The sequence below is a fragment of the Trachypithecus francoisi genome, unplaced genomic scaffold (genome assembly GCF_009764315.1).
Source record: "Trachypithecus francoisi isolate TF-2019V2 unplaced genomic scaffold, Tfra_2.0 Lachesis_group10, whole genome shotgun sequence".
Taxonomy (NCBI): domain Eukaryota; kingdom Metazoa; phylum Chordata; class Mammalia; order Primates; family Cercopithecidae; genus Trachypithecus; species Trachypithecus francoisi.
In genome coordinates, this window is record NW_022681455.1 from 76,854,287 (window position 1) to 76,862,446 (window position 8,160).

An 8,160-nucleotide genomic window follows, 5' to 3' on the forward strand; every position below is an offset into this window, starting at 1 on the left:
TTAGTCTTCAGGGAACCAGTTCACACTATTCTCAATTCAGGAAAATAGCCCTCCCCACTCCCCTGGCTCCAAAAATGGACACGTGACCAGAGCTGGCCAATTAGCATATTTCATCCCTTCAGCCCCATTTATTGGTTCAGGGATGAGCATGTGATCCAAGTTAGGCCAATGAAATACTAATCTGGGCCTTTTATAGTAACCATAAAAAAAAAATCTCTCTTTTCCAGGGAGTTGTTGAGCAGATAGGATGTAATAGTGGAGTTTCTGAGCATTCATTCTTATGGCAAATATTTATTAAGCTCCTATTGTGTGCCAAATACGGTGCTAGGAATTGGAGGAAACACTTTCCTTCAAGGAGGTGTCTACTGCGGTAAAATAAAATTACTCAAAGCCGGACAAGGTGGCTCACACATGTAATGTCAGAGCTTTGGGAGGCCAAGGCAGGAGGATCAATGGGGTCAGGAGTTCAAAACCAGCCTCAGCAACATAGCAAGACCCCTGTCTTTAAAATAAAACACTAAAAAAAAAAAAAAAAAAAACCAGGTGTAGCGGTGTGTGCCTGAAGTCCCAGATACTCAGGAACTGAAGCAAGAGGATCCCTTGGGCCCAGTAGTTTGAAACTGCAGTGAGCTATGATCATGCCACTGTACTTCAGTCTGGGCAACAGAGTGAGACCCTGTCTCTAAAAATTAAATAAATAAATGAAAAAGGCCAGGCACAGTGGCTCACGCCAGTAATCACAGTACTTTGGGAGGCTGAGGCAGGCGGATTGCTGGAGCTCAGGAATTCGAGACCAGCCTGGGCAAAATAGTGAAGCCTCATCTTTATAAAAAATACAAAAATTAGTCAGATGTGGTGGCTTGCCTCTATGGTCCCAGCTACTCAGGAGGCTGAGGTGGGAAGAACGCTTGGACCTGGGAGGCAGAGGTTGCACTGAGCCGAGATCCCACCTCTACAATCTAGCGTGAGGGACAGAGTAAGACCTTGTCTCAAAAAACAAAAACCAACCACAAACAAAAAAGAAAGTGAAAAGACAACCAGAGAATGGGGAAAAAAAATTTGCAAATCATATCCGATAAGGGATTTGCAGCTAGAATATACAAAGAACTGTTACAACTCAATAATAAAAAGATAAATGCCCCAATTTAAAAATGGGCCAAAGATTGGAATAGATATTTCTCCAAAGATATACAAATGGCCAGTAAGGACATGAAAAGCTGCTCAACGTCATTAGCCACTAAGAAAATGCAAGGCCAGGCACTGTGGCTCAAGCTCGAGATCCTAGCACTTTGGGAGGGCGAGGTGGGATGATTGTTTGAGCCCAAGAGCTCCAGATCAGCAAAAGCAACATAACAAGACCCTCATCTCTACAAAAAAAATAGAAAAATTAGCCAGGTTCAGTGGTGTGTGCCTGTAGTCCCAGCTACTCGACAGGCTGAGGTGGGAGGATTGCTTGAGCCCAGGAGCTGGAGGCTGCAGTGAGCTATGACTGCACCACTGCTCTCCAGCATGGGTGACCAAAGAAAGCAAATCAAAACACACCCACTGCCCACTAGCATGACTATAATCAAAATCTCAGCTAATAGCAAGTGTTGGCAAGGATGTAGAGAAACTAGAACTCTCATACACTGCTGGTGGGAATGGCAAGCAGTTTGGCAATTCTTAAAAAAATTAAACATGAAGTTATCATATAACCCAGCAATTCAAATCCTAGCAGAAATGAAAACACATGTCCACACAAAAACTTACACACGAATGTTCATAGGAATATTATTCATAATAGGCAAAACGTGAAAACAATCTAAACGACTGAGGAATCCATAATTAAAATGCAGTAGGCCAGGTGGTGGCTTATGCCTGTAATCCCAGCACTTTGAGGGGCCAAGGTGGGTGGATCACTTGAGGCCAGGCTGGTCTCGAACTCCTGGCGACAACATGGTGAAACTCCATCTCTATTAAAAATACGAAAATTAGCCAGATGTGGTGGTGTGTGCCTGAAATCCCAGCTACTCAGGAGGCTGAGACAGGAGAATTGCTTGAACCCAGGAGGCAGAGGTTGCAGTGAGCCAAGGTCACACCCCTGCACTCCAGCCTGGGTGACAGAGTGAGACTCCATCTCAAAAAGAAAAAAAAAAAAAAGTGAGTATGTGAATTATATCAGCAATTATAACAGCAATAAAGCTGTCACAAAAAAAAAAAAAAAAAAAAAAAAAAAAAAACTCAAGGTGTTATGGTGTTGCTATCTCACCATGGTGATAGAGCCCAGGCTCTTATAGTCACAGTCACGTGGCTGTTCCCAACTGCAACAAGACAAGTATAATCCTCCCATGGGCTCAGGGTGGGGCTGAAGAGCTGCACCATAGGAAGGGTCTGGTTTCCGAAGTGTTAACTGCCCAAATTCCCTGCGCACAGTGGGCTTGGGTTGCGTTTCACCTCCTTGGCTCAGAGGTCCTGGGCCTCCTGGATATGAGAAATGCCCAACACAGATCCATCTGGATGGCCCACCTGTAGCTACAGAAAGACTTGAGGAAGTGAGAAGACACCATTCTTCTTGTATTTATTTAATTAAATTAATTTATTTGTGTGTTTGTTTTGAGACAGAGTCTTGCTCTGTCACCCAGGCTGGAGTGCAGTGGCGCGATCTCGGTTCACTGCAACCTCTGTCTCCCAGGTTCGAGCAATTCTCCTGCCTCAGCCTCCCAAGTAGCTGGGATTACAGACACCTGCCACCACACCCAGCTAATTTTTTGTACTATTAGTAGAGACAGGGTTTCACCATGTTGGCCAGATTGGTCTCGAACTCCTGCCTCAGGTAATCTACCTGGCTCGGCCTCCCAAAATGCTGGGGATTACAGGCATGAGCCACCACACTCAGCTCCCACTCTTCTTTTAGATAGCATGTTCCTCTCTTACCCCGTGCAAAGCCAACCCCAGGATGAGGGTGGGACACATCAGGGCTTCGAGTTTTCATTCACCTATATATTTGCCCAGGAAAAGATCTGAAAGGAGACATTCAAACTGGTCCTTCCTTCCTTCCTTCCTTCCTTCCTTCCTTCCTTCCCTCCCTCCCTCCTCCCTCCCTCCCTCCTTCCTTCCTTCCTTCCTTCTTCCTTCCTTCCTTCCTTCCTTCCAGATGGAGTTTCACTCTCATTGCCCAGGCTGGAGTGCAGTGGCGCTGTCTCAGCTCACTGCAACCTCCGCCTCCGGGGTTCAAACAATTCTCCTGCCTCAGCCTCCCAAGTAGCTGAGATTACAGGCATCTGCCACTACGCCTGGCTAATTTTTGTATTGTAGTAGAGATGGGGTTTCACCATGTTGGTCAGGCTGGTCTCGAACTCCTGACCTCAACTAATCAACTGCCTCAGCCTCCCAAAGTGCTAGGATTACAGGTGTGAGCCACTGTGCCCGGCTTTTTTTCTTTTTCTTTTCTTTTCCTTTTTTTTTTTTGAGACAGTCTGGCTCTGTCATCCAGGCTGGAGGTCAGCGGCATGATCTCGGCTCACTGTACCCTCTGCCTCCTGGATTCAAGCGATTCTCCTGCCTCAGCCTCCTGAGAAGCCAGAACTACAGGCAGATGCCACCATGCCCAACTAATTTTTGTAGTTTTAATAGGTTTTGCCATGTTGGCCAGTCTGGTCTGGAACTCCTGACCTCAGTGGCCTCAGGTGATCCGCCGGCCTCAGCCTCCCAAAGTGTTGGGATCACAGGTGTGAGCCACTGCACCCAGCCCACCGGTACTCTTCACAATGGTTACTTCTGAGCTGTGGGATTCGGTTGTGAAGAAGGGCTGTGGTGAGGGGAAGAATTTCCCTTTTAACTTTATGCCTGTGATTTGACTTTTTTTCTTTTCTTTTTTTTAAATCTTATTCTTTTGATTGAACATTTAAAAAAATATACAACGAGCATGCCTTACATTACAATTTTTTTTTCTTTTTGTTGAGACAGAGTCTTGCTCTGTCGCCCAGGCTGGAGTGCAGTGGTGCAATTTCAGCTCACTGCAACCTCTGCCTCCCGGGTTCAAGTAATTCTTCTGCCTTAGCCTTCCGAGTAGCTGGGACTACAGGTATCTGCCACCACTCCTGGCTAATTTTTGTATTTTTAGTAGAGACAGGGTTTCACCTTGTTGGTCAGCCTGGTGTCGAACTCCTGACCTCAGGTGATCCACCTGCCACTGCCTCCCAAAGTGCTAGGACTATATGTGTGAGCCACCGTGCCCAGCCTACATCACAAATTTTAAAAAGACAAAACCCGGCTTCCCTTACCAAAGTATTGACAGAGTTTAACTGGGTGGAGAAATGAAAAGAGATTTTTTTTTTCTTATTTGTGCTTTTCCTTTATCCGCTTGAGTTTCAACAAGGAAAATGGGTTACTTTTGCAAAAATTATTTTTAAATGTCACATAGAAAAATAAAAAATAAAAAACCAAACATAGCCCAGCTGCTCTAGCGCCTGTGGCCTCCCCATCCTTGCCTGGCTGTGGCTGGGCTTTGCATGGGCTTTGCATATGAGCTGCCCTGGCAGCGTCACCCTTGAAGGCATGAATCACCAGAGACGCCTTGTCAGCAGAACTGTGGGAGGCCAGCAGGGCGACAGGCCTGGAGAAATGCAGGGTGGAGCAGAGGAACTGGCGGCCTTGCCTTCAACACTGGATTTTATTTTATTTTATTGTTTAAAGACTTTGCACCCAGGCTGGAGTGCAGTGGCGTGATCTCTGCTTACCGCAACAGCTGCCTTCTGGGTTCAAGTGATTCTCCTGCCTCAGGCTCCTGAATAGCTGGGATTACAGGAGCGTGCCACCACGCCCGGCTAATTTGTGTATTTGTAGTGGAGATGGAGTTTCATCATGTTGACCAGGCTGGTCTCGAACTCCTGACCTCAGGTGATCCGCCGGCCTGGGCCTCCCAAAGTGCTGGGATTATAGGCAGGAGCCACCGGGCGGTGCCTGGCTCCACCACTGGATTTTCATTCTGTTAGAGAAGCAGCTCCAGCACAAGGGTTCTGAGCAGCTCCAGAAACCCCTCCCTGAGCCTGCAAGGCCTGTTTTTTGCCTGATACGGTCTAGTAGGTGCAGGACAGGTGCTGACTTGCATAAAATGATCAGAAACAGAGTTAGGGGACGTGATGCTGTTGGCAGATGGTCCACTGCCCGAAGATGCTTTGAGCAATCGTAGGGGAATTTACCTAAAGGGGACGCTGCTTCCTTCTTGTGGTCACAGAGGGCAAGTCACAAGTCACAAAACAACTTTTGCAAAAGTAACGAGTGTTCCTTGCTGAAACTCAAATCCAGACAAAAGTTCTCTGAGACCTTATGCTGGGCAGCTCCAGCCGAAAGCATCTGTCTCTGACTCTTAAGTTCACGTGGCAAGATGGAGTGGACTTAACCAAGAATGCAAAACTATTTTTTTCAAGGAATATTCCTGCTGCCAACACTGTTCTAGGTCCTGAGGATACAGCAGTGAATGAACAAGACACCATCATTTGCCCTCCTGGAGTTGACCTCCTAGCAGGGCCCAGTATCATCCTGGGAGAGAACCCCTACTTGAAGCAGGGGGTTTGGAGAGATGTACGTGGAATACCACCAAGTGGCCAGTGCCTGGATAAGAACTCTTGTGGTTGCCAGGCCACAGTGGCTTACTCCTGTAATCCCAACACTTTGGGAGGCTGAGGCGGGGTGGGGGGGGGTGGGGGGCGTCACCTGAGGTCAAGGAGTTTGAGACCAGCCTGGCCAACATGGCAAAACCCCATCTCTACTAAAAATACAGAAAACAAAAACAATTAGCTGGGCTTGGTGATGGGTGCTTAGAATACCAGCTACTCGGGAGGCTGATGCAGGAGAATCCCTTGAACCTGGGAGGTGGAGGTTGCAGTGAGCCAAGATCGTGCCATCTCACTCCAGCCTGGGCCACAAGATCGAAACTCTGTCTTAAAAAAACAAAACAAGACAAAACAAAAACCAAAAAGAACCCTTGTGGTGAGAACCCTCCAGATACCGGGAGAGAACAAAGTCATCACTGTCACCCCTCTCACATGTGCCAGAGATTCATCTAAATGCTTGGCACATGTTCAGACACAAGATCTCTCTTGTCACCCAGGCTAGAGTGCAGTGGTATGATCAGAGCTCACCGTAGCCTCAAACTCCTGGCCTCAAGCGATCCTCCCACCTCAGCTTCCCAAAAGGATGGCATTACTGGCATGAGCCACCATGCCTGGCCGAATTACCACATTTAATCTGTATTGATTTTATTCTCTGATATGACCAGAGCAGTACCTGACACATTGTAGGTGCTCATGAAACATTTGCAGAATGAATGAGTTTAATCCTCACAGCAAATCCTGTGTGGTAGATACTATCAGTATCACTCCATTACAGGGATGAGCAACTGAGGCCCAGAGAGAAGCGACTTTTCCAGGATCACATAGCTCATGGGAGTTCAGACTGTTTCATTCCCAAGCCCATGGGTTTACCCACTCGATTAGTTTCTTATTGCTGCTGTAACAAAACACAAATTTAGTGGCTTAAAGCAACACAGATTTATAGTGGTACTGTTCTGGAAGTCAGAAACGCTAAAATCAAGGTGTCAGACACCTGGTGTTCCCTTTTTGGTGCCTCTAGGGGAGAATTAATTTCCTTACCTTTTGCAGTCTCCAGAGACTGCCAACATTCCTTGGCTCCTGGCTACATCACTGGGACCTCTGGTTCATCCTCATACCTCCTCGAATTCCTGCCTCTTTCTTTTTCTTTTTTGAGATGGAATCTTGCTCTGTTGCCCAGGTTGGAGTGCGGTTGCGCGATCTCAGCTCACTGCAACCTTGGCCTCCTGGGTTCAGGTGCTTCTCCTGCTTCAGCCTCCTGAATACTTGGGATTACAGGCACATGCCACCACGCCGGGCTAATTTTTTGTGTTTTTAGTAGAGACGAGGTTTCACCATGTTGGCCAGGCTGGTCTAGAACTCCTGACCTCCAGTGATTTGCCCGCCTCGACCTCCCAAAGTGCTGGGATTACAGGCATGAGACATCGCGCCCGGCCACCTGTCTCTTTCTTATAAGGACTCTTGTGATTACATTGGGACCACCTGGATAATCCAGGCTCCTCTCCCGGTCAGAAGATCCTTAATTTAATCACAACTGCAAAAGCCCCTTTTGCCACGGAAGGTAACATATTTACAGGTTCAGTGTCGGCATCTTTAGGGGGTCATTATACAGACTACCACACCCACTTACTAGACTGTCTTTACAACCTTGGATTTTTGTTTGCCATTTTCCTTAAATGTGCAAGGAAATAGAAAACCGTATGTGATTGTGGAATTAGGAAAATACAGACTGAAAAGATGGGAAACTCCTGAAAGAGAAGGAAGGGGGAATAGAACTTGGGGACATCAAAGGAGACTTGAATTTTATCTAGAGTATTCATTTTAATTTTAAATTTAATTTTAAAAATTTGAGGTCAAGCGCGGTGGCTCACATCTGTAATCCTAGCACCTTGGGAGACCGAGGCCAGTGGATCACCTGAAGTCAGGAGTTCGAGACCAGCCTGACCAATATGAGGAAACCCCGTCTCTACTAAAAATGCAAAAATTAGCCGGGCGTGGTGGCATGCACCTGTAAACCCATCTACTTGGGAGGCCGAGACAGGAGAATCGCTTGAAACTGGGAGGCGGAGGTTGCAGTGAGCCGAGATTGCGCCATTGCGGGCCAGCCTGGGCAACAAAAGCAAAACTCAGTCTCAAAAAAAAAAAAAAAAAAAAAAAATGAAGCTAATATGCAAAATGTTAGTAATAATTCGAGATGATGGAAAATGGAATTTTGCTAGGTTGTACTCTACATTTATTGCATTTTTTTTTCTAAAAAACACTAAAATCCTTTGCACGTACGAACAAGGGTCTTGGGAGGCTGGGGAATGTCGGCTGGCTGGGGCACCCGAAGCTAGTTACTTAGCATCTCTATTTTTCTCCCCTGTAAAATGGGTCGCACAGCTTATGAAAGCTTAATAGTTTGATATGGAAGGAGCCCACACCTGCAAAGAATCTGTAACAACGTTCAATGGTTTTCCCCGCTGAACTCTTGATTCTTACATCGCGAGGGCAAAGGCTAGGCCATGAGGCCACGTAGGGCTACAGAGGAGCCTTGAGCTGGACAGAGCGTCCGTAGGTTGGGGACCCA